This window comes from Protopterus annectens, chromosome 1.part0 (assembly GCF_019279795.1).
Source record: "Protopterus annectens isolate FY-2018-M chromosome 1.part0, PAN1.0, whole genome shotgun sequence".
In the NCBI taxonomy this organism is placed as follows: domain Eukaryota; kingdom Metazoa; phylum Chordata; order Ceratodontiformes; family Protopteridae; genus Protopterus; species Protopterus annectens.
Window position 1 is genome coordinate 1,828,602,941 of NC_056725.1, and position 27,451 is coordinate 1,828,630,391.

Below are 27,451 nucleotides of genomic sequence, written 5' to 3' on the forward strand. Positions count from 1 at the left end.
CACTCTGCATTTTGAGTGCTGACATTTCAATAGAGAGCCATCTGGACACAAGAGAAAGTGTAATGAATCGACCAAGTAGCATGCTCTTATTGTTCTAGTAACTGTGAAAGATGGTCACCTTTTACCTTATCTAAAGACACTATAGTGATATATTACATTTACAGCCTGTATCTCTCATCCTTTTTGCCCTAAGCCACTTATTCCCTTTCCTTACCACTTCCTACTCTTTTAACTCCCTAGCTTATTTTTATTACACCCTGCTATTCCCCTTTAAATGTTCTAGTTAACTACCTTGATTTTCTCTCCTTTTTCTTTTAACTCTTTTCACGTTACATCCCTTCTGTGTCTCCCTCTACAGCCACAAATCATACAGTAGCACTTTCCTGTCTCTCTTCACAACAGTAATACTGTAGCCTCTTAATCAACCACCCCCAACCTTCCTTTCACTTACCTTGTCTACTAATTCTCAACCTCTATTGCATCCAGTGCTTGATTTAACCTCTTTCTGTACTGGCACCTCTGTTTGTTTCCCTGGTGTTGCCCCTCAAACTTGTTTTTCTTACCTTGCTTCTCCTGCACACTGCTGGAGAACTATCACTTTCACCAACATATTTAAATATTTTTCTTCAAACCTCACTTTTGCTCACACAAATGACTTTTTCTTTCCTTTGAGTTTTTTCTGTTTTGAACCATTGTTGTATGGTTATGTCAGATTTTATTCATGAGTTGTACAATTTTTATCTATTGATGTTTTGTTGTGTATTTTGTTTGCATTCATTCTACTAAATTGCTTAAAGTCATTGCAGTCTGCTTTTTATAGCTTTTGTATGTATATTTGTAGTTGGAGCTTCTCCCAGGCCTTCTCTGAAAAGGGGCAACTTATGCCCATAAGGACAATCCCATTAGACAGGTGCTACTAAAAATGCTTAAATAAATGCTATTGATTTTATTAATCATCCTGTTTAAATGCAGTGATCTAATACTAAGGTAAATTACATTTATTGTAAAGATAATTAAAACAATTCTTCCTGATAGAGCAAAATCAAAGTATGTATTGTAGTACAATAAACAATTTGGGTTCCCTAATGGAGCATCTGTTTGTAGCATGACAGTGTTCATAGGTTCATAGGAGGTTACTAGGCTAATGGCTTGGGGCCATAACAAGCCTAGCCATATAATACCCTTGATCCCTAGTTGACTATGGTTATATGGTTATGTGGTGTAGCAGTCTGTCAGGAATTTATTGTAGGGCCCACAGAAAGGAAGTATATTGCAAGATTTCAACTGTACAACAGGTTCTTGCAGTAAGTAAAGCGGGGGGGGGGGGGTTGTCTGATCTTGAGATTTGTTAAGGATTATTCACTGGATTCTAGATTACCAAAGATGTGCAGTTTTCTGTTGGTTAGTGTTTTTCTGATTGCTTAGTACTCATTTACTGGTGATAGAGTAGGGAGAAGAGTGTATCTTCTGTATGGCCCTTGTGGAGTGGCAATGATTTATTAGTATGATAGTGGAGTATTTAAGAAAGAAGACATAAAACTGCTATTGTCTGCATATATTGTGAATATTTACCATAGCAACTGCCCCTTTAAGAGCACTATATAGTACTGCAATTTTAAGAGTGTATGTATTCCACAGTGCACATGAACAGTGTGTTAGAGATAATGAACTTTTAACCTTATTTTTGTTGAGAAATCATTTCATACAGAATAAAACTTACCAATTTCACTAAAATGTTGTTGAATCACACTGTTTCTAACCCTGCCATCCTCAAATAATTGGTTACCACTGGTATGCATCATGACATGCCATTACAATTAGGATGTTTCTGATGATGAAAATGAACATACAAAATCAGTTACAAAATTGCAGTACACTACCTGAAGTGAATATGCCAAGCTCAGTCAGCCATTTTACTGATATTAAATAATTTTACCTTGCAAAATTGTTTTAAACAAAACCTGCAGAGACTGGGGGAAAAATAAGTAAAAATGCTGAAATTTAATCGAGTGGAGCCATTTGTCTCCAGCCAGGGCAGCAAAATGGTTTTAAAACATCAAAGATTCAAATAGTTTAAAATGGCGGCTAAACTGGATAAATAATGTGTTGAACTCCAGATAAATAGCTTATAAGATTTAATGAGAAAAGAGGTAGATGCCGTATACAGTACCTTTCCATTCCCAAAGGGCCAGAGTGCTGCATACGAGTTAGTGATTAGAAAACTCAAGGAATCTTTTGTTCCAAAAAATATAATATGTGAAAGAGAATGCTTCTACAGTATGTGTACATGTCAAAGGTGAATATGATGACTCTTTTGTAAAGTGATTGTATAAACTGGATGAAAATCATGAGTTTAGCGTCACTAAAGATTAACTGATTAGAGACAGAACTGTGTATGAGCTGGATGATGTAGAAGTCTCTCAAGGGTTATATCCTGAAGAGAATTTAACTTTAGAAAAGCAATGCAAATTACCAGAGGGGCAGAAAGAATTAGATAAAAGAATGAATACTGACTTAATCGTGGCAAATGACGAGCGTGAGGTTAAATATGGAGAAGGTTACAAGTTTATTAGCTGGAATACATGATAAGCAGAGTGAGTGCAAGTTAGGCAATTTTACGAGGAATGGCTGTTATTCTGAGTCAGAGCAGTGTACTGCATGTGGCAGTACACGTAGAAAGACCATTTTGGGTCCATTTGTAAAATAAAGCTGATTAGAGGTTGCTTTTGAAAAATAAGACTGAAAATAATGTGCAGAAAGAATTTTTTTTTCCTGAGATCATACTCTTTGTGTCTGACACTGATGCAGACTGGCAAATGGCACTTTCTTTTTGTGGGACACAAACGAGTATCGCTATTGATTCAAGGGCTGCTGTTAGATTTATGTGCTACTTATAGAAGTTCCTTGAAGCATCTGCATTTGTATGAAGCGAAGACTGAAATGTATGGTCCTGCTGACAAATTAAAGTACATTGGAAAATTTCTAGTCTTGTTTGAGTGGAAGGGGAACCAGTTTGAGTTTCAGTTTTATGTGTCAGATGGTCTATACTTAATCTGCTTAGCAAAGCTATGCCGTGCAAGATTGACTTAACTTCTAGAATATGTAAAGTCAGTATAGATGTGCTTGATGAAGTTGTTTTGCTTTAACTGTGAACCAGTAAAAATTAAAGTTAAAACAGACTGCTGATCCATATGCCTTGACAACACCTAGGAAATTGCTTTTTCACATGTTTCATAAAGCAGAAGCAGAATTCACATTAATGCAGAGTTTTGAAAGGTAACCATTTGAAATGTCGGGACTCTATAGGGAGAGTCCTGAATTGCCAGAGACTGAATGGCCGAAAGATTGAACTTACATAATCCAAGATGCCATTTCTCAGAATACTCCTTTTTCTTCAAGATATGTTGATCTAGGAGTTGGTGTATATAAAGTAGAGATGCTCATGTGTATCTTCTTGAAACCCCAGATTGACCTGGGGATCATTCCTTCACCCTTTGTTCTGAAGGTGGAGGGCTTCTTCCCTCAGGTTACACATTTGTTGTTTCTCTTCCGGCCCTTCTGTTGGAGCCAGTGTTCACTGTTCCAACATTGCTCTGTCCTATCCTTTTTTCATTGCAGAAAGCTTGGTTGCCCTTGCTCAGGCTTCTTCCTTGATATTCTTGCCTTCAATTCCTTCAGAGCCAAGTACTTTCCAGTGTCATAAGTTCTGAGGTGAAGGCCTAGGTTTGAGTTAGACTGTGAGGCTTTTGGAGCCACCATTTATCCTAGGCATCTCTGCTTTGGATAGCTTGGCTCTTGTCCCAACATTGGATCCAAAGGGGTCAGCAATGGAGCCCGATCCTCTGCTAGGTCTTCAGGCCTTCTAGTTCTGGTATTTGTAAAGAGACACTGACTAGGAGTGAGCAAGAAGGGAAGATGATGTCTGCCATGAGAGTTCATTTTTCTGCCCTACAGATGAACTTTTCTAGGAACCAGAGAGGAGGAAAATAATTCTTCTTTCAAAAATTCCAACATCTTCCCTAGGACACTCCATTTGAATGTGCCCCCTCCCATGGCAGAATGGGCAACTTCAGTGGACACCTCCCTAGGGACAGGGGAAGTTCACAGAATCAAGGCTTCCAAGGTCCTTTCTCTGGTAAGCCTTTTCAGTATGTCTGAACAGTTGTCGCACTGCTGCAGTCTGGGGGCAGTTAGGGGCACTTGGCTGTCTATCCAAAAGATTGGGAGGCCATCACTTCAGACACCTAGTTGTTGAGAGTAATTTTCAGATGCTTTTCCATTCCCTTCAGATTTGTTTCAAATGAGAAACAAAATATTCTTCCTGACATTCTACCCCTTTAGTGAAGGTAAGCAGCAGAGGAGATCCAAAAGCTCAGAAAAAAATACTAAAACCAACGACTAACAGTCAAACTGTGTTCAAAATAAAGAATAAACAGCAAATAAAACACAGTGCAGCAACCAGTGCAAGCAGCGTAAAAACAAAGAGGCTTCGTAAAAAAACTCTATTTAATAAAACAGAATTGTAAAATAAGCACTTTCACATATCATGCTTCGTCAGATCCTAACAGACAATGAACAGAACAATCTATTTAAAAATAGGACAGCCAGTCACAAAATTCAGACAATTAATGATGCAATGGTCTAGATTTCAAAGCAGGTTTTAAAGGTTATAGTATAGTTTAAACCAGGTAACCTATGAGCCTGGAGTGTTGCTAGCCATTGCATTTCTAATAACTCTGTTTTGTTGAAGATACCCCCCCCAGCAGACTCACTAACAATGCCAATAACAGTAAACTTAAAAGAATGACCCACATTGTCTCTAATGTGTTTATACAAAGCATTTAAGCAGCTCATTCTTCTAATATCACCCAGGTGCTGCAACACTTGGTCTTTCAACCTCTGGTTAGTCTTATTTACATAGAACGAAATACAGTCCATGCAGGTTGCCAAGTAAACTAAATTAACTGACTTACAGTCAGCATGCACCTTAAACTTATATAGCCTAGACAGAGATGAGTGAATAAAAGTATTACTGCCTTGCAAGACCTACAGGGAAAAGTGCCAAATTTAATTGAAACCTTACTAGATCTCCTAAAAGGTCTATAACAGAGCTCCCTTTTTAATGTCAAATTGTTCCTAAAAATAAAGCTAGGGACCTCACCAACTATCCTCCGAATGGTGTCATCTGAACGTAGAATCGACCAATTACCTTTAACAACTTCGCAGATAGAGTTAATATTACTACTATATTTCAGAGAAAAAACACACCTAGGTCTATTGTTGACATTATTACAAGGAGACGCTGATCTCCAATATAGGAAAGGTCTACCTACAGTTTGTCTAAGATCATAGACCTCTTCTAGTTTCAGAGCTACATCAGCTTCATGATATCCCCTTGTGAAGATTGGATGAAGATAGGTGAAGGCTGACAGCCTAGCCAGATAGAATTTTGGAGATAATTCTGTCATCTGTAAATATTAATAAAAACCACAGGCTTGTGTCTTAAATGGTAAAAATAGTGTTACATGTGGAACTGCAAAAAATGTAACAGTGCACTCTAATGACCAAGTAAAGCATGATGTGACCCTTTGACGTAAACACGGTTCTGGCCAGTCTAGATGAAGGAATTCTTGCTATTGTTTTAAGGCCAGCGTTAATGGCTAGAATTTGCATGCATAAATGTCCTTTATTGCTCTGGTTTTTGCCCAGAGGTGAAGAATGTAAATGTAGTTTCTGTTAGCCTGGGAACCCAGGGAAGTGTGAAGAATGATGTAATGTGAACCAGAAATGTGATTTTAATAACAGAGAATCAGAGAGCATTAAGCATTTTTGTCTTGTCCATCTAGCTCATCAACACTGCCTTTGCTCTATATGTAAGTTTATCTTAGACTTGTGTTTTCTCTTAGAAATAGCTAGAAACTAGAAAGATTAGACTCCATGTTTTTCTGTGTTGTCAGAGATGTACTACTGAATTATTGTAAGCATTTCTCTGTGGTCTCTGAACTCTTGACTAGCACTGTGTAGTAAAAAGAATTGTCTTGTGTTTTGACTACTTATTATTAAATATTTATAAACCCTTTCAACTGTGGCTGTTTTTGTAGAGATAATTTAAGCTCTTTTGAGTACTTGCATGCTTTTGGTAAAATTGTACAAAGCCACTTCAATAGCTTTAGCCCTGGGCTATACTACCAATTGGATAATAATATTGCACAGTAATAATTGGACACCCTTTTAAGGGCTTTTGAGTAGCTGATAAATATTAATGGGTGGTGGCAGCTGGTACTACTGTATAGTCTGGGAAAAAGGGGCACAGCTGGAGAACCTGTGCCAGCTTTCCCCAGGAGTGTGTGTGGTTGTATACATTCTTCTCAAAGTGTGTGTGTGAGTGTGTGTGTGTGAGTGTGTGTGAGTGTGTGTGTGTGTGTGAGTGTGTGTGAGTGTGTGTGTGAGTGTGTGTGAGTGTGTGAGTGTGTGAGTGTGTGAGTGTGTGAGTGTGTGTGAGTGTGTGTGAGTGTGTGAGTGTGTGAGTGTGTGAGTGTGTGAGTGTGAGTGCGTGTGCGTGTGTGGGTGTGTGCGTGTCAGCTACTTGGTCAGGGACACGAAGCACTGTTTGGACAGAGAGGGTGCTGGAGGTTTTAGCTTGCCCACTAGGCTGAGAGACTTATTGAGGACCTGCAGAGCAAGTGAGCGACCAGCCCCGGACTGACTGTGATCTCTGTGTGCTCTTAAGGGAAATTGCACTTTACTGTGAGCATTTGTTATCCTTTCCTCCTATATGAGATGCCCCCTCACTGGTGTTAGTGGTGAGGACTGAGGCTCCTTGATTGCTGGGCCAGGGGACAGATGTCACACCCCTATCTGTCAACTCATCTGCTAAATGGCTCATAGCCTGTCGGAAGCCACTGTCACATGTATGCAATTTGGACATACGTAAGAACTATCTTTTCATGATGTTACCAAATATCCTAGTAGGATGCATACTACTCCTTGCCAAAAGGTTATTTTTCCTACATTCCTTTCTGTGTAGCCGTGAGTCAATACTGCCATCAGAATTGATGACTGTAGTTGTAGCTAAAAAAAATCAATTCTCTCCCTGGACCATTGCATAGTAAATCTGAAATAGGAACTATGTTCCAAATAATCAACAAAATCAGACAACAAAGAGTTTGTACTCTCCCATAAAATAAAAATACCGTAAACAAAACGCCTATAGTAGATAAGATTTTGACTATATGCATGATCAGAAAAAACAACCTGCGATTCCCAGTCGACTAAAACCAAATTGGCATGACTAGTAGTGCAGGGTGTGCCCATGGCAACACCCTGCAGCTGCAAATAGAAAATGCCATCAAAAACATATTTCAAAATTAACTCTATCAAAGTACAAATCAATTCATTCAGCTGATGTGATAAGCCACTAAAACTATTAAGAAAATTCCTAATATACTCAGTGCCATAGGTATTAGGTATGACAGTGAATAATGTGTTAATGTCTAAGGTCACCAAAATAAAATTCCTTTCTTGAAAGTTCGAACAGCAAGCACTTTCACCAAAAGTCCATAGAAATTCCCCCATATCTTTCAATATTGCTGGTGCTCATGCCAAAAAAGGTTTAAGTTCCTGTTCAACAAATATTGATAAGGGCTCTGTCACCCAGCCCTTACCAGCCACAATTGGCCTTAAAGCTGCTCTCTCCCTCCTTTTATGTATTTTAGGAAGACCATTAAAAGAGGGAATAACAGGATGCTCTACAAGCATAAAATCATATTGTTCCTTAGACAACATTTCTGACATTAACAAATCATATAAACAAATATGTATTTCTTGTACAAAACGGTTTACCTCATATTTGGCCACAGGTAAACATGTATCACTATCATTCAAGAGTTCCAACATATTTTCAACATATACACTTGTGTCCATCACAACAATTGCACTGCCCTTATCAGTAGGGTGTATGTAGATGTCCATGTTGGCTTTAAGTTGTTCAGGTGCTATGAACTCTTCCCTAGTTAAATTATAAAAAGTTTTATCACTAGGGTTGGTTAGAATGTTATATAAATCACTCTCACAAGCACTGACAAATGCTTCAACCACAGCTGGCAGCTGTAGATTGAATAAACTGTGTTTCCTTAGGAGTTTAAGCATGGACTGTATGTTATCCTTAAACAGTACCTTGAGAGCAACATCCCTTGCAAACTTCCGTAAATCAACAAGGGCATCACTAACCTGAGCTGGTCTTGGAACAAAAGAAAGGCCCTTGTCAAGGACCTGCTTTTGTAAGCTTGTCCATTCACTTGAAGAAATATTGATCACTAACGTCTCCATTGCTTCTGCCAAGCACCTGCTCCGTCGAAAGTCTCCAGCATTTGCACCTTCGACTGGCTGAATAGGCCGTCGCATGATTGATCACCAGTCAGAGAGGAGCTGGTAGATGGGCCAACAGAAAAGTTAAAGACTCAACAATAGGTTGTTTAGGTCTTGCCCCTCTCTGTTTAGCTGCTGTGGGCAAAATACAAATCTCCGCTGCTGCCATTGCTATGTTACCTTCATTGTTGATATTCTGTGTAGGAGAAGCCAAAATCTCCGATGAACCAGCTGAAGGTACAACAACTATTGAATCCAGTGCATTAGTACCATGGGTGCCAGTTGTAGATTTAACATTTAACAAGCCCGGCTCTCTTGTAACATTTGATGAACATGGCCAGACAAAAATATGGCCTTTAAAGTCTCTCATATCTCTTTCAAGTTTCCTTCTCTTTATGAGCGACAAACGTTCATCAAATGCAGCTAAGCTTATATACACATTATCAATCTTTTCAGCAAAAAATTCACCTTTAAATCTAGTATTTAGAATGTCCTGTAGCCTAATGGCTGAGTCCATCAATTGTTGTTCAGCAGGTGCAAAAAAGTCATTGAGCAAGCGTGAACATTTGAAGCTAAGCTCCAAGTTTAAACTTTGCCACTTAAGTAGTAGCTCCGGATAGGTGTCTCCATGTGTCTGCATATGCAGAACCCAAAGTCCCTGGGGTACAACTCCATAAAGCAGGCAAGCCTCAAAATGCAGTCTCTGTCACTGTGCCCTTTTCAATTTATAATGAGTGTTCTCATGCTCTTTAAGGGTAGCATCAAATGCCTCCAAATCCGCATTGTCTTCTAGTTTAGCTACAGCATTATTAAAGCTCATGTTAAGCAAGGGATTATTCCCAACCCATATTTAAATGTTCAAAATGACAAAACTGTGGCTGTTTATCAAGAGCGCGATAATCCAGCTCTAAAGTATTGCCCTCTGCCATGGGTTCTGGTATCAGCAAAACAAAAACACAGAAAAAAATACTAAAACCAATGACTAACAGCCAAACTGTGTTCAAAATAATAAAGAATAAACAGCAAACAAAACACAGTGCACAACCAGGTCAGATGGCATAAAAACAAAGAGCCTCCGTAAAAAACTCTATTTAATAAAACAGAATTGTAAAAGGATAAGCGCTTTCACATATCATGCTTCATCAGATCCTAACAGACAAGTCAAGAAACAGTAATAATGAGTGATTTCAACATAGACTGGTACACCTGCTTCTTGGAAAATTCCTACTATTTTATTAATCTCCATGGTTTCTGTCAAATTATACACTCCCCGACCAGATTTGACAAACATATCAAAAAAGAATCAATCCTAGACTGGACGCTTACAAACAAACTTTCTCTCTGTCACCAATCTGGCTGTCTCCCTGTCAGTCTAAGTGATCACCTACCCACTTACCTCCTTAGGCATTGCATTTGCCCTACTAAAAATATCATTTACAAACTTGTCTGCAACCAAAGCACTTCTCCACTGAAGTCTTCAAATCCTTCCTGCAGCAATGTGACTGGTCCCCTTTAAAATATCTGCACCTTGACTCAGCTGTTCAATATTTCAATGACAAATTCCTCAGGATTCTAAACAACCTAGCTCCCCTTAGAAAGACCCGTTGTAACTCCAAGCATGTACCATGGCTTACCAATGACACCAAGACGCTCCTCAAACAGAGAGACAGAGCCTGGTCTCTATACCACAAGACCAAAAATCAAGATTCCCTTCTTACCTACAGTTAGTTACGCAATCTTGCAAAAAAAAAAAAAAAAATCAGGCATGACAAAAAGCTATACTATGCAACAATGCAACAAAAACACCAAAACAAGCTCCAAATTTTTTGGGAAGCCATCAAAACTACTACTAATGGCTGGACAGATCGCAACCCCAGCTCCAACCACAACAAATTCCACAGATAGCATTGCCTCGCAATTTAATTTACACTTGATGCCCCTATCTAGTCCTACTGAATTAGACAGATCTCTCAATTTCTTTTCAGTCAAACCAGTTCATACTAATACCATCAAAAAATATCTTTCTAAACTTAAAGCCATCCATCCTCACAGCTGGCCAACACCCCAGTAAATTTCTAAAGCTAGCACCAGATGCCATCTCCCACCCTATATCTCTCCTAATAAACTGTTCCATTGCTGAGCAGTACATCCCCAAACTCTGGAAAGTCTCATATCATCCCTCTTCATGAATGCAGCTCCTCTACTGAGTTATCAAACTACAGGCCAATTGCCATCCTCCCTCCCATAGCCAAGATTCTTGACAAACGCATACACAGACAACTCCTTGACTATCTACTAAACAATAATCTCCTATCTGCATCTCAACATGGCTTCAGACCTAAACACAGTACAACCAGTGCCCTTGTTAGTTTTACAAACACAATCAGCCAGTTTAGAAATGACAACCAGCTTGTCTCGTCAATCTTTCTTGATATGTCTAAGACCTTTGATACATTATCCCACCAAAAGCTACTAAATGACCTAGCTTCCTTAAACATAACCCGGACAGCACTCTTCCAGTTTCTCAGCTACTTAGCTGACCGCTACCAGGCAGTTAAGTAGCAAAATTAACTCTCCACCTATTACTGGTCTCAGTAGGCGTACCCCAAGGCTTAATTCTCAGTCCATTGCTCTTCACCATATTCACCATCAGGCTCAGCACAACCTCTCAGCATGTAACCATTGTTCAGCAAACAGATGACTCCTCCCTCATATGTTCAGCTCCCTCCCTACCAGAACTCCTACAAACAACCCAACAATCTTTCCAAGACAGGGAAAAATACCTCTCAGACTCTCATCTCATACTCACTCCAAATAAAATAAAGCTTATGCTCTTCACGAATAGGAAAGTTCCTGATAACTCTCCCTCTTCACCATCTACTCAGCTAATAAAACTAAAATTGAACCTGTCCAACACACCAGCATCCTGGGAGTCACAGCTGACAACAACCTATAATTTGACAAACACCTTGTTCTCACTGTCAAACAGGTCCATATTAAGCTAGGCTCACTATACAGAGTCAAGCCGTACCTAATGGAAGCCATTAGGCATTCCATTACTAGGACTCAGCTACTCTCTACTCTTCTATATGCCTCAAAAATATTCACCAATCTCAGAAAATCAGAGTTAAACAAACTAGAGTCCTGCTATAACAAAATTGCAAGATTCGCTACTAACCTTCCTTGCAGATCACATCACATCACATCACTGCATAGCACTTCATAAACTAAACAAAAACAAATAAGTAAGCTATGCCAAAGTCCAAATATACTCAAATAAAGTGAAAATCCAAAGTAGAAGCAATCGGACACTGCTGGAGTAAAAAATACAACGTTCTTTATTCGTAAAACAGGTTAGCGCTTTCGGGATAAACCCTTCCTCAGGAAGGGTTTATCCCGAAAGCGCTAACCTGTTTTACGAATAAAGAACGTTGCATTTTTTACTCCAGCAGTGTCCGATTGCTTCTACTTTGGATTTTCACTTCATAAACTAAATTGCATTGAACTGCTCAGTCTTATATCCCTCAACCAACTAATTTTCATTCATTACAAACTCTGGACCCCACCCAGTTCAGGTTTGTAAAAGGCAGACCATGTCTCCTAAACCTGATAGACTTCGTTGAAGCAGTCACCAAAGCCATAGACAAGGGTAAGGTGGTTCACACAGCCTATATAGATCTTGCCAAGGCTTTCAACATCATCCCCCACTCTAGAATTATAGATAAACTCACTAAACTAGGTATAAATTCCTATGTTACAAGATGGGTTGCCAACTGGCTCACTGACAGAACCCACACTGTGAAAGTAGCAGACTCCAAATCCGACTTCAGACCAGTGACAAGTGGAGTACCACAGGGTTCCATCCTGGGTCCTCTCCTGTTTGGTATCTACTTCTCTGAAGTACAGGCTAACACAGAAGGTCTTTGGCTAATGAAGTTTGCAGATGACTGCAAACTAGGAGCCATAATCGAAAGGTCATTGTTCCCCTCTTCTCATCACTCATTAGACCCATTATAGAGTGCAATACCCCTTTTGGTATGTACCTCACAAGACATCTACAACAACTGGAGAGACTGCAGAAATACCTCACAAAGAGGATTACTGGCCTCAAACAGATGCCCTATGCAGACCATCTCAAAAAACTCCAGCTTTACTCTGTCGCATATCGCCTACTCAGAGGTGATCTCTGCCTAACATACAAAGCTATATCAAACCCAGAGCTTTTGGTCATGCTCCACTTAAAGAAATCCCAATCCCTCCGAGCTACACGCTCTAGGGACCTAAACCTTGTCACCACAATAAACAGAACATGCCAGAGGGATAGATTCCTGTCCCAGAGACTTCCCATACTCTGGAATAAACTACCTATCTATATCAAACAAAGCTCCTCATTAGCACTCTTCAAGAAAAATCTTGATGATTGGATGGGAAATAGGAAATTCACCCCGGGGATCACCTCTGTGGTTCTGCTCGACAGTGGCACAGGAAAATAATTTTCTTGGGTGGCAAAAACCAGGGTACCCTTTTGGCTGGGCTTGTATAGGCCCCAGGGCTGATAGCCTAGTACCTACCTATGAACCATCCAGACAACTGTCCAGCACAAAAGAACTTAGTACAGCCTTATGCAAATGGCAGGCTGCTAAGATCCTCCAACAAACTACTAAACATATTAACTAAATGTAATAATTGTTATTGTAACTCTGTATTCTCCCACCAAATATGTAAGTCCTGGAATTCCCAGCCCCAGACAATAGGAAATTCTAGCAAAACATCCAAATTTAAACTACTACTTTAGATACACTTAACCAAAAACTGGCTTTGGTGCTGCACTAATCCCGGCTGATTATTCTGTCCTTCCGTGTTTTTACAACCAAAATATCTCTTCTCTTACTAAATTCTAACAGCCAAACTAATCCTTCTGACATGGAATTCCAATTTCTCTCTTCCTATCTCAAGCTCACTCTGCTCCTATTTTTATCTACCCATCTCAGGCTTCCTACAGTTTCATCATATTCCCTCCTCCTTGGACTTCACCTCAATATTGCCTTAGGTATCACTGTTTAGAACAAGTAACGCATAGCAACAATCAACTTTATTCTTGTTCATATACCATACATGTATCTCATAAATATTTACCACCAAAACCATGATATTGACCTACTGATCAGTCATTTCTCTAAGATGGCACAAGCTATTTCATGCTAGTTTCTTTGTTAGCTTTCTTTTTTTCCACTGTGTATTACTCTCTAATTTTTATTGTTTATATATAAACCATTTACTACCTATATTTACCAAACTTATGTACTCTTAATTTTTATCAATTTCTTGTATTGTTTGTAATGTGTTTTATAATTGAGCTTTTATCCCAGAGCCTCCACTGAAAAAGGGTCACAGGCCCAGTCAGACATCCCCGGTAAACAAATGTAAAATAAATAAATAAAAATAAATAAATCTCAACCATTCATCCCTCCCTCCTTCCATTATACCTTCCAAATTTCATCTTATTTCTGTGTATCTAGGTGAACTGTGCAGACTGGCCTGCATTCTAACACTGGGACCCTTTCCTTGGTCATTTCTTTTTATTATGGTTGCAGTATTTAGCAGGCATTTCTAGAGGTTAGTAGGGCAAACCCAATGTAAGGAAACTTAGGAAGGGCAGTGCATTATTGGAGAGGAGTCAGAGCTTTGGAGCAGAAGAGTCTAAGCTGCAAGCTTCAGATCTGATTAGATCCAATAACTCCCTGGTTGACACGGATGGAAGAAAACATAGATATAGCATTATAGGTTCATTGGAGGCTACTAGGCTAGTGGCCATAGAGCCTTTATAAGCCTAGCCATGTAAATCCCAGTTTACCCCAATTGTCCTTGATTAGATGGACATACTTTACAGATCAGCACAGACTACCCCAGTCCACAAGGGACATGGGTGTCACCCCTGGGGTGAATTTGCTGCACCCATCCATTTGTCCAGGTTGCTCTTGAATAGGGTCATTTAGGAGTTCTGCTTCACACAAATTGGAAGTAGAGCAGCGGCAAACTATGGGAGACATGCCTGTCTCTCCAGCATGTTCTGTTAATGTCACTGGCAAGGTTGAGCTCCTAAAAGTGAGTGATTGTGGATGTGCAGCATCTCCATTAGGTCAGGGTCAGAGACTGCCGTGTAGTCCAGGGATTAAGTCACCTCTCAGTAGCCTGTATGATACAGAGTACAGTGACAAGGCTTTCAGTCTGTCCATGTAAGTCATGGTTTCGGGGCCCTGTATCATCTTAGTGAGAAACCTCTATGGTCTCTCCAGTTTCTTCAGGTGTCTGGTGCAGAAGAGAGCATTGTACTCTATTAATGGTCTGATTAAGGTTGAGTAAAGTGGGGTTACAACATCCTTAGATCTGGATGCAATGCCTTTACTTAAGAGATGCACAATGTAAAAGGCTTTCCTTACCACCGTGGAAACCTGGTGGTCAAAGTTCAGATTGCTGTTGACCTGTGTTCCCAGATCTCACACCACTGGGTTTAAAGTTAGAGGGGTGCTGTCAATATTGTAGTTAGTGTGGAATTCTACTTTGCCAAATGGGATAACTGCACTTTTTTGCGTTTAGTTTTAGACCATGATTTTGGCACCGGTCATTTGTTGTTTTAGTCCCTCCTGTAATATGTTAGTATCATTGCAGGACTCTATGATTGCCCCAAGTTTACAGTCATTAATGATCTTAGTAAGCCAAAGACTGTACTTTAGCCTGGACATCTGAGAAACAGATTCCAAACAGTAAAGAGCCCAATACAGATTCTTGAGGTGCACCACTGGTGATGGGTCTATTGGTAGAGGTGGAGTCACCAACTTTGAGAGTATGTGTTCTGTTGGTGAACCAATTACCTACCCATCTAGTGATGTAAGGGTTAACACCTAGCTGGGAGAGTGTTTTAATGATACCTGTCTGGGGGATTGTGTCAAAGGCTTTGGCTAGGTCCAGATAGGCAGTTTGCACCATCTTACCTTCATCCAGGGCTTTGTTGACGTTCTTGAAGACATCTACCAGGTTCACTAAGCATGATCTACCATTAATAAAGCCAAACTGGGTTGGGTCTAGATAGTGAAGGTTGCCTATGTCCTTGTTGATAAGGTCCTTGATGATCCTTTCCATGGCCTTGCAGATGAGGCTGGTTAGACTTATGGCTGTATAGTTCCCAGGGTCGGTTGATTGTCCCCTGCCCCCTTTATACAAGGGGGTTACTGTTGCTGTTATCCATTCTGCTGGTACAAAGCCAGTTCTCATGCTATGATTAGAGAGAACGGCAAGTGGGTCAGCTAGGCCCTGTTTTAGATTGCTTAGTAAACAACCTGGTATGTTATTTTGTCCCATTGAGGCCATGTTTTTGGCCATGGAGAGCACAGATATGACTTGATCTTTAGAGATACTAGGCACAGAACTGGTGTCAGATATGCTTTGGGATATGGCTGGTGAGGATGGGGGGGTGAAGTTTGTGCAAAATCTGTCATCTAGCAAGTTAACATATCCTCCAGTGTAGTGTGAATGGTACAATCTGCTACCAATTTAGCACATAGCTGGCACTCCCTTTTAGATTTTGGATGTAGTTAAAGAATGCCTTATGATTATCCTTGGCTAGGAATACTATTTTAGCTTCATAATTAGCTTTAGATGACTTTACAATACTTCTGATTTGCTTTTTCAATCGGTGGTGGGAATTCCTCTGCAGAGGCATTTGCCTCTTGTTCTTGGACATCAGTTTCTTCCTTTTGTTATGCAATCTGTTTATGCTAGATGTCTAATGAGGTGGCTTGAATTTTCAGGAGTGCCGGGTTTTAATCCTGTCAAGGTACAGCAAAGTCTATACAGTTGCTAAGATGATTATACAGGATATTTGTGTAAATCTCTGCATAGTACTCATTATTGCATGTGATTGTAGGGGGTATAACATTTTTTATAGCATCATTTAGTAGGCTGTAGTTTGCTTTGGCTCATAGGCTCATAGGTTAGTACTAAACTAACTGCCCTTGCAAGCCATTTTAAGCCTAGCCAATTATCCCTTGTGAGACTCAAACCCTGCACCTTGTGTTTGTAAGGCAAACACCTTAACCATTAGGCCACCCTCCCAGCCCGTTTGGAGAAGTTCCTTAGCTTTTTTTACTTCTGGGGAGGTGTGGGGTCCAACAGTTACTTTGAATGAAATTGATTTATGGTCCAACCTTACCAGGGATGGCATCACACAGGGGACAGTGCAGTGGCCACCTATGTTGGTGAGTACTATATCAAAGACATTAGAGCCCCTTGTGGGGGTGCAGCCTATCTGTTCCAGAGCATTTGCATTGACAAAGTCCAGGAACCTCTGGGAGAGCATGTTTGAGCTTGTGTATGTTAGCCAGTAGATGGAGGGGTAATTGAAATTTCCCATGACTAAGGTGTTGGGCTGTATGGTGAGTGACTCCAGTAAGTCCAGGTAGACATTGTGCTTTTTTTGGCTCATGGAGGGAGACCTATAGCTAGCAATGATGTAGTAGGGTGTATTGCCTATAGTTAATTGGGAGTGGAGTAGTTCAAGAGAGTCATACTGTTTGACCAATCTCGAGCTGTACTTTGCTGTAATGATGGATGCACCTCCACCTTTGGTTCTTTCTCGCTCAGTCTGAATGTGTGGAAGGCATTGTAGCCTTGCACAGCTAAGGTGCTCTCAGCGGACTTGAACCATGTTTCAGTGACTGCACAAACATCAGCATCTTCCAAGGTAAGGAGTGCTTCTAGGAAGTGCAGTTTCATGTTTGGACTTCTAGCATTAAGCAGAAGAACCATGAGTTTGTCTTGAGTGGATTTTGCTATGTCAGAAGTTTGTCATTTTGACATTGCCTAAAAAAGGCACTATGGGGGCGGCAAGCACCTTATCCAGTATCCAAATGTCTAGGGGAGACAGATGTAGACAATCTCTAGAAAAACAGCATGGCCTGTCAACCATGTATTCCCAGGCTGACAAATACTGGATCCCCCTGGACTGACACCAGCAGCTAAGCCAATTGTTGATGTCAGTCATTTTTTAGTGGTATTGAGGCATTTTTTTGTTCGTATTGAGGCATCATCCTGGGTGATGGTAGAATGCTGCTTAAGGCTAGGGACATACCTGACTGGGACACACAGTCTGAGAGTTCAGTCACGTGTCTCTTCATATAGTCCAGGGAGGTATGTCTCAAGACATTGATCCCAACAAGGACTGTGACAGAATCATAACGGCACTTGTTGAGTGACCTGAGTGCATACATGATCTGATGGATCCTGGCACCCAGTAGGCAGCAGACCGTAACCTTCTCCTTATCCACCCTGGTGAGGGGGACATCTGTGTGTCTCACTATGAAGTCTCCAATGACTATGAGGTCTCCAATGACCAAGACATTAGGTTTTGAGGTGTTTTGCCTTAGGGGCTTATTTGATGAGACACTGGTATGTGTGGTGTTACATGCAGTGATTTCTCTACATATTGAGCTGTGTGCAGATAATTTGTGCTTGAGAGGTCTCTGATCTTTTGGTAGGCTTCTAGTGAGTCCTCTGCAAATGTGGGTTTATGTGTTGTGTGTTGAACTTGTGTGAGAAGTGAAGTGCATCAGCTGACAACCTGTTTGATGTCTTGATTTTGTTATGCGAGAGGATTATTTCCAAACTGTGTAATTACACCTCTCACATACGGTATTTGTTTGTTTTTGAACTAAGTGGTAAGTACATAACTTTAGTTTACATCCTGTTGCCCCCAAATGTTGACTGATACTGAATAGAAATATTAACTGATTGAAAAAGAATGCCTTGCAAATGCATGGGCATGTGAGAGATTCTCCAGATACATAATAGGGTTCAAGAGTATCCAACTCCAGGCTGACACTAGACCACTAAATGTTCATCATTTGATCGGTGTTGCAGTAAGCTTAGCTATATAAGTCCTGTCCTGCATAGGATATAACAGCCAGCCAGCTTCCAGAGCTTAACAGAATATTCCACATGTCTAAACCATTATCAGCTCTAGCAGAGCTGTATAAAGTCAACAGCTTGGGTGGCAAGCCCTTCGGGGCTTTACTGCTGCTGAAGAGCACTACTGTTGAGGACTTACTCTTATGAAGATTAATGATCTACTAACGGTTCTCAGTTGCTGGGCAGATAAGTTCCCTTTGGGGGAAAAATTCCTTTTTAGGGAAATAATTCACTGAAAACTGGGAAAGTGTTTTTTGGACTGTCACATCACTTTTTCCTGTGAAGTGTGAGTTTTTATTTTTGTGGAAAAAAATTGATGAACTTAAGTTTTTGTTTGTTTTTTTTTTCCTAACTAAACCTTTTATTAAAATACTTTTGGAGGCGGAGGCAAATGTTTAAAGTGTTTTCACTATGTTTTTTGATGGAAAAATCCATGTTTTTAATACTGTTGCTGTCAGTCTTACCTGGATATCGGGCATAATTTTTGGTTTCACCATTGATCAACCTCTCAGGTCTTTAGTTCTTCCTTTTTCCAGGCAAAAAAAAGAAAAAAAAAAAACAAATTAAACCGCCTTTACTGCTTCAGCAGGCTACAATGTTGCCATAGTTGCAGATGAGTGACTCTGCTGTGGCCTTGTCTGGTACCTCAGTCTATTCATCTTTTTCCTCTGATGTAGTCTCTTCAACCACCGTGGACTAGGTGTTGGAGTGCCTTTGGTGGGCATGACAGAACTACTCTTGCCAGCCTTGGAGGAAAGAGCAGGGAATACCTTTCTGCCTAGTCAGAGTGGAATCTCTTCCCCCAGGGATGATGTGACTGTCATTATAGTTAGTCTGCTTCTAAAGACATTACTTTCAAAAAGAAGCAGAGATGTAAACCTTTATCTTTCCCTGTCTCTAACTTTGGACAGGAATGATTTTTTGGGCTTAGCTCAGGATTTATTTCAGGCTGTTGATCCTAATTCTGGTGTTACTGGTAAGAGAAAAGGGAATTTTTAATTTTCTGAAGATTCCAAGTATACTGAACAAGAAAATGATTTTGCGGGGATAACTTCTGCTTTCTGTCCTCAGGTTGCCAATTCTGATTCTGAGGAGTTTCTTCTCATTCCTTAGAAGAATTTTCTTTTTCTGAAACTATATATAGAATGAGCCAGTGGTTTTGGTGGGAACATAATGATATTCAACTGTCCTTGAAAAAATATCCTGATTTATTACATCTGGAATATCCTGAGCCCACTCCTGTTCCTCTTGTTCTTGCAGCATTGGAGGATGTGTTTATTACAGCCTGTAACTTGTCTGACAGGCTAGGCTGCCTCCCCTTGGAAAGTAGATAGAATAGATGTCCGTCAGTCATGCACATTTTATTTTCCAATCCCAGATCTGACCCTATAGTGATTTCTTTGGTAAATCCTGCTGCAGTTAAACATCCACAGCTCATGAGATAATCTATAAGCCTTCTAGTTGTCCTGCCCTCTCCTGTCTGTTCACAATGTATCACCCAAGTAGACCTTTGTGATCAGTCAATCAGATGTGAAAAAATATTATATGTCTCTTACTTGCTTCTTGCTTGGTGTGATGGATTTGCAGTGTTCTTATGACACTCAGTCTTGCTGGCTGGATTCTTGCTAAAATTCAAAGTCTGATTATATTTGCATCCACAGTCTGTTGCATACAGAAACTTGCAGAATATACACTGATGAGAGAATATACTTTGCAGCACTTGTCTTTAAGAGCAGTAACCAATAACTTTTATAATAAATAAAACTAGACAAACGTTGCAGCTTAAAAGTACTGTTCCAACTTTACTTCTCATATAGTACAGATGATGTGAGAGATATAACATTTACCTCAGAACACCAAATGTGTTCCTACCATATCCCCAAACAACTGGATTTATACAGCTCTTTATATACTCTTTTTAAACATATTTTGGAGAATTGCTTATCCTGTAGAAACAATACTAAACTTCCTTGTTTAACAATGTCTTGTAAGAGACCAGCTTTTCTGACAGTGTGAATATCCTGTAACAGTGTCCTGATGTCCATGTAGAAAAACATATTTTTGAGGAAACACATTGTCCTGTATTCTATTTGGATCTTTGTATAAAACACATGTTCTTATGTCAATGCTGATAAGCATATCCTGTTTTTTATGAAGAAAAACATATTTTTGAGAAAACACATTGTCCTGTATTCTATTTGAATCTGTGTATATAAACATGTGTTCTTATGTCAATGCTGATAAGCATGTCCTGTTTTTTATGAAGAAAAACATATTTTTGAGAAAACACATTGTCAGAGATCAGCTTTTCTGACAGTGTGAACATCCTGTATTTTATTTGGATCTTTGTAAAACATCTGTTCTTGTGCCATCCTGTTTTTCCATGCAGAATAACATGTCATTGTTCTTTAAAAGCAGATTTTGCATTTTTGTTATTGCATATATCATGCCTTGAGTCTGTAAGGGAATAATGTCCATTCAGCAGATTCCTTTTCCAAGCCATGGTCATTTAGTATGACTGCTGATCACATTTTACTTAAACTTTGTTTCTGCATTTAAGCAAGCCTTTTCTTTCAGCATATTTACAACATAATTAATTTCAGATTTATATTCATAAAATCTAACAATTCCCTCTGTTTTTAAACATACTCAAAACATTTTATATAGAAACACAATAAACAAACCTTTAGTTTGATACAACAAATCAAAATGCAATTTTACATAGTTAATACAATGATATTAAAGTATTACTACCAAAACTGAATGTATTTAACAACTTTTCTTTTGCAGACCATTCTGTGAAAATATTTTATCAGTTATGAGCTGTGTCTGCTTTAATGTTATTATTTTTTTTTAACATGATCAATTTATTATTTTGCAATCACAGAATTTAAATTATGACTTAGAACTGTTTCATTAACTCTTTGCAGCTGTTAAATTAACTATGAGACAATAACTATGTGCTACCGCAAGCATTTATACACTACTGAAAACACACAATTTCAATGTCATTTTAACCATAACATTGTGGTCATGTCTTTGAACTGCCCATTAACATCTTGATAAAGTACTGAACTGGGCTTAGATAATAAATATTTGAAAGCAATTATTTTACTGGGGTAAACCAGTGATATTACAACTTGACAAATTACTTTTGAACTTATTACGATGTATCCTGTACAGTATGTATTTACACAGACTGTCTGCTATTCATGCATTTCAATCTAGTAGGTACCCTGGACCCATTTTTTATTAAATATGGTTTTCACACATATTTATTACTAGACATTAATCTCATTTGTACTGAATTCTTCTGCATTTGTACATACAATGACTATAAAGTACATTTAGTCTAATCTTACAAATTTAGTAACATTAATATTAAGCAAAATCTTGGAAAATGTTTGTCTCTTTAGAAATATCTAGTGGAATTGATACCAAATTCATATGTCCTGTTATTTTAAACTACATACTCAATAATTGTTAAAAATATTCATGCTTTTTTATACCAACATTGTTTTGCCAAAAACATATTAAAAATAGTGACCATTCTTGCTATTAGAAACATTTATGCATTTTGCATATCTTTATTCTCTCTTGTATAGCTTTAATAAAGCAATTTTAAATCATCTCTTGTTTAACCATTATGATAGCTATTAACAACTTGTAAAATATCTTATCCTGTCAGGTTTAATCCAGTTTACCAGTATTTCTAATACACTAATACCTGTTTTTCCTCCCTAAAGAGTATTGTCAAGAATGAATGAGATATATATATTTTTTCCTGTAGCTTTATTTTAGACCCTTATTATTTATTTTATGTAGCTTTATTTCAGACCCTTGTCACCGTCTGTTTATACAGTCAGTGTAAAACTGAGAAAGTGCCCCTCCCCCTGTAGTACTTCAGCAGCACTGTTTTCCTGCCCTATGCTGTGAGAAATAGAATGCATGTCAGCCCAACACTTTGGTTACATTTATTTTATTAAATTATGAACTTTTGTCTGACTTGATAACTTTTTATAAAGCTTTTGCTGTTTACTACCACTAGTAGGCATTTACATTCTCCTACACAATTGATTTGAACTGTATATATACTATAGCCCATTTGCTGGCTGTACTTGATGCAACTGAGGTTTTTTTTTTTTTTTTTTTTTTTGTCCTTTTAACATTTACTTGCAAACAGATTATCAGTGACATCTATGCACAATTGTGGCATTTTATGACAATTACTAAATAGTGTTGCCTGTAAACATTTTAACAATTATGTTTTAATAACAATGATGCTTTAGGAAAAACTCAAGCTACTTATCTGGCAATCAGTCTTGTTGTTTATCTTATCTTTCCAGCATTTCCTGTAACTATTCATTCAGTCTAGGAAGGTCTGAGCTCACATTTCATACTCTGTAAACTATAGTTAATTATTTTAGCTTTTTTCCTTTAATGTGATTGTGATTTGCATAACTATGCATTTATACAACATAAATAGACATCATTTTACAATTACCTTACATGGATTTCAGTATTTTTTTTTTTTTATTTAACTATTTAACTGTCCTGCCATTAATTTTACAAAACTGTTTGAATAATACCATCTGTGATTTTATTTTTAAAATTCAGAACTTTAACTGTTTGGTGTTACTATATAATTATAAACAAATTGTAAAAAACAAAATAGATATTAGTTTAACCAACACATTTATATTTATATTATTTATATTTGCTGTTGTCTAACTGTTATTCTTGTGTATTGTAACAGATGTACTCTAGATGAAAAGAACACACATGCATGTCTGTCTTGTATATGTATATCTTTATACAAGCATGTCAGTCTTGTGATTTTAAATTTTTACTCTTATTAACTATTTTATTTAATTTTATACACTAGAACAATTTTGTTTACCTTTCGACTATGCTAATGAATGGCATTCATATGCTTTACTTTACTGTAGTACTGATAGATGTCTTGCTTTAACTGAATGAAAGTAAAACTTTTTAAAATGATTTGTCTCTATTATCCTACATCAGATGGTACCATCCTACCATGTATGTTTAACCATTTTCAAAACATAAACATATTAGAAAATATATTTCTTTTGCACAGATTAACTGTGTATGCAGGAAATTCAGTCTTTGTCAGTTGAGCTAATTTATTTTCTTTATCCTGGAACTGCTTTTGAAGAATTTCCTGGAATGTTGTATGGTCTTTCTGACATTCTTTAGTAAGCTGTTCTGCTGAATTTGAAACTCCTATGCACTTTTGAAAAGATGTATGTATAACTTGTCTAAGCTTCCTGAACTCATTGTGTCTGTCGTTTAGAAGTTTACTACATTCCTTTGTAACAAAATGTACTAGGGTTCTATCAGTAACTGATTTGACTCACATGTGGTGACAGGACATAACTGTTCAACATCAGAATGTAATGGAAACACTTTACCCTTAGTTAATTCTTCAGATCTGTCTTTACAGTCTATTTTTTTGCAATATGATGCAATTTTTTTATGACATAATACACAAAATGCAGTTTTGTTGAATCACACAATAAACATTTGTCATTTTTTCACATGGTTTTCTTTGAGATACCAGCCAAATATTGTAATACATTTGCATAATGCCTTACTATCAACCTGCCCTAATAAGGTTTTACATTTACTAATGTGCTGTGTATACCAACATAGCAATTTACTAAAGTTTGGTTTACTCCTGCATGAATTATAAATAATATCCATACTATCTAGTAATATACAACCTGTCTAGGAATACAGAAACTATATATGAATATACAACCTGTCTTAAGAATATAAAAACTCTCTTAAGAATATACAAACTGTTTTAACATCATCCACTAAATATGTGACACAGAAAAAGTCTTACCAGTTAGCAAGAAAACAGGTGATCAGACTGCTATTGCAGATGGCTGGAAATTTTTCAAAGTCACTTGAGAAGCTGGGAAAGCACAACAGGCAGTGGACTGATGGGCTAGTGTATATCCGCTTTTACTTTAGTGAAATTATGGTACTGCGACTGGAACTTCTGTCTCACTCCAGATGTAGACGTCTAAAAAACTTTACTACTGCAAGCTGCATAAACTGGAATACTTCTGTTCAGAATTGACACATACGTACAAATGTTAGTTACTGCAATTTGACTGAAGTGACCCTCTGCAGGGCTTACCATCACTCCTCCTGTGGTTGAATGCAGATTGTAGGTTCAAATGCAGACTAGCTTGCCATTGAAAAATTATATGGTGCTAGTCACTCAGCTGCCTCGCCATTGAAAAAATATTACATGGAGCTGCTTACTGCTTGGTGTGATGGATTTGCAGTGTTCTTATGACACTCAGTCTTGCTGGCTGGATTCTTGCTAAAATTCAAAGTCTGATTATATTTGCATCCACAGTCTGTTGCATACAGAAACTTGCAGAATATACACTGATGAGAGAATATACTTTGCAGCACTTGTCTTTAAGAGCAGTAACCAATAACTTTTATAATAAATAAAACTAGACAAACGTTGCAGCTTAAAAGTACTGTTCCAACTTTACTTCTCATATAGTACAGATGATGTGAGAGATATAACATTTACCTCAGAACACCAAATGTGTTCCTACCATATCCCCAAACAACTGGATTTATACAGCTCTTTTTATATACTTTTAAACATATTTTGGAGAATTGCTTATCCTGTAGAAACAATAAACTTCCTTGTTTAACAATGTCTTGTAAGAGACCAGCTTTCTGACAGTGTGAATATCCTGTAACAGTGTCCTGATGTCCATGTAGAAAAACATATTTTTGAGGAAACACATTGTCCTGTATTCTATTTGGATCTTTGTATAAAACACATGTTCTTATGTCAATGCTGATAAGCATATCCTGTTTTATGAAGAAAACATATTTTTGAGAAAACACATTGTCCTGTATTCTATTTGAATCTGTGTATATAAACATGTGTTCTTATGTCAATGCTGATAAGCATGTCCTGTTTTTTATGAAGAAAACATATTTTTGAGAAAACACATTGTCAGAGATCAGCTTTTCTGACAGTGTGAACATCCTGTATTTTATTTGGATCTTTGTAAAACATCTGTTCTTGTGCCATCCTGTTTTCCATGCAGAATAACATGTCATTGTTCTTTAAAAGCAGATTTTGCATTTTGTTATTGCATATATCATGCCTTGAGTCTGTAAGGGAATAATGTCCATTCAGCAGATTCCTTTTCCAAGCCATGGTCATTTACCATGTTTTAATACTGTTGCTGTCAGTCTTACCTGGATAATAATTTTTGGTTTCACCATTGATCAACCTCTCAGGTCTTTAGTTCTTTCATTATAGTTAGTCTGCTTCTAAAGACATTACTTTCAAAAAGAAGCAGAGATGTAAAATTTTCTGAAGATTCCAAGTATACTGAACAAGAAAATAACTTCTGCTTTCTGTCCTCAGGTTGCCAATTCTGATTCTGAGGAGTTTCTTCTCATTCCTTAGAAGAATTTTCTTTTTCTGAAACTATATATAGAATGAGCCAGTGGTTTTGGTGGGAACATAATGATATTCAACTGTCCTTGAAAAAATATCCTGATTTATTACATCTGGAATATCTCCTGTTCCTCTTGTTCTTGCAGCATTGGAGGATGTGTTTATTACAGTCTGTAACTTGTCTGACAGGCTAGGCTGCCTCCCCTTGGAAAGTAGATAGAATAGATGTCCGTCAGTCATACACATTTTATTTTCCAATCCCAGATCTGACCCTATAGTGATTTCTTTGGTAAATCCTGCTGCAGTTAAACATCCACAGCTCATGAGATAATCTATAAGCCTTCTAGTTGTCCTGCCCTCTCCTGTCTGTTCACAATGTATCACCCAAGTAGACCTTTGTGATCAGTCAATCAGATGCCCCTTAATGTAGCTAAACCTAACCTTTTGCTGGTTAAATGTGTTACCCATATGCTATAGCAAAACTACGGAATGTTCTCCCTCCTTCAATTAAGTCTACTAGCAACTCTGAATGCTTTAAGACTTCGCTGAAACAACACCTGTTCTTCCATTGGCTATGTACATGGCACCAGCACTGACTATATAAAAAAACAATATTCCTAGCCTTCTTAGTTTTCCTCCCCATCTCACGTATGGCTCAGACTCCTCTGTATACATTCAGTGCTTCCAACATGTGCCACCCAGCCACATGTAATCCACTATATCAGTTACCTACTATATCTTCTATTCAGTCTTGATGCCTATATAGCAGTAGCTCTAAGGCTATACCTTACTTTCAGAATCTTTAATCTGCTGCTCTCCATGTATCCCTGTTTACTGCAAAACTGCAATACTGTATTGTTCACGCATTCACTATTATCCCAAGTTATCAACTGTATTCTTGTTTGGCTTGCATATTTAATACCAGTTATACATATACTAGATTTTATCTATTTTATTGTATCAGCTATTCTGTAATGTAGTGTTCTGTACCATCGCTGCTTGATTTCTGTATTTGATTCTGTAGCTTTATCATTTTGTTTGTTTTTTTGGAGCTTTTCTCCCCGGGCCTCTACTGAAAACAGGCTCACCCTGGCCCAGTAGACCTCCCAGTAAACAAATGCAAATGAATAATAAATAAAATAGCATCTGGCAAATGCTAATCCCTCTTGCTCTGGTAAGGATGGGAAAGCCTTTGATAGATTTTGAAAAAAGTGTGTACTTATGCCACATGTATTTTTAGTATTCCTAATTGTCAAAAGCTTATGCTTGCATCTTTTGAGAATATGTGGAACAATATAATCACCTTTTTTCTTCTGAGGTAAAATCTTTTATGATTAATCTTATTGTTTGTGTTTCAGGTGACTTAAACACTCTTTGAAGTGTGGTTACGATTCTGGTAATTTCTCGGCCACAGCAGCAGCTGCTGGAACTGTTATGAGAAGTTTGGCTTGGTTATGTATACAAAATCTACCTGAGAATGTTAAAGCTGAACTTTTGAAATCTCTTGTAGATAACAAGGTTGCTTTTGGACCATCAGTCACAGAGGTCCTGAAAAAGTGGGATGAGAGAGGAAAACTGTTTCAGGAAGTTACTCTGATTTTACAGCCTTCCTTCTCCAAGTTTGTTAAAGGTTTTACAGTGTAAGTT

General features: G+C 38.2%; 1 protein-coding gene across 1 annotated transcript in view; it reads left to right on the forward strand.

Moving 5' to 3' along the window:
• Positions 1-27,451, forward strand: part of OXCT1 (3-oxoacid CoA-transferase 1) — a 1,765,637-nt gene that overhangs the window by 244,603 nt on the left and 1,493,583 nt on the right. The gene's annotated exons all lie outside the window — the stretch shown is intronic.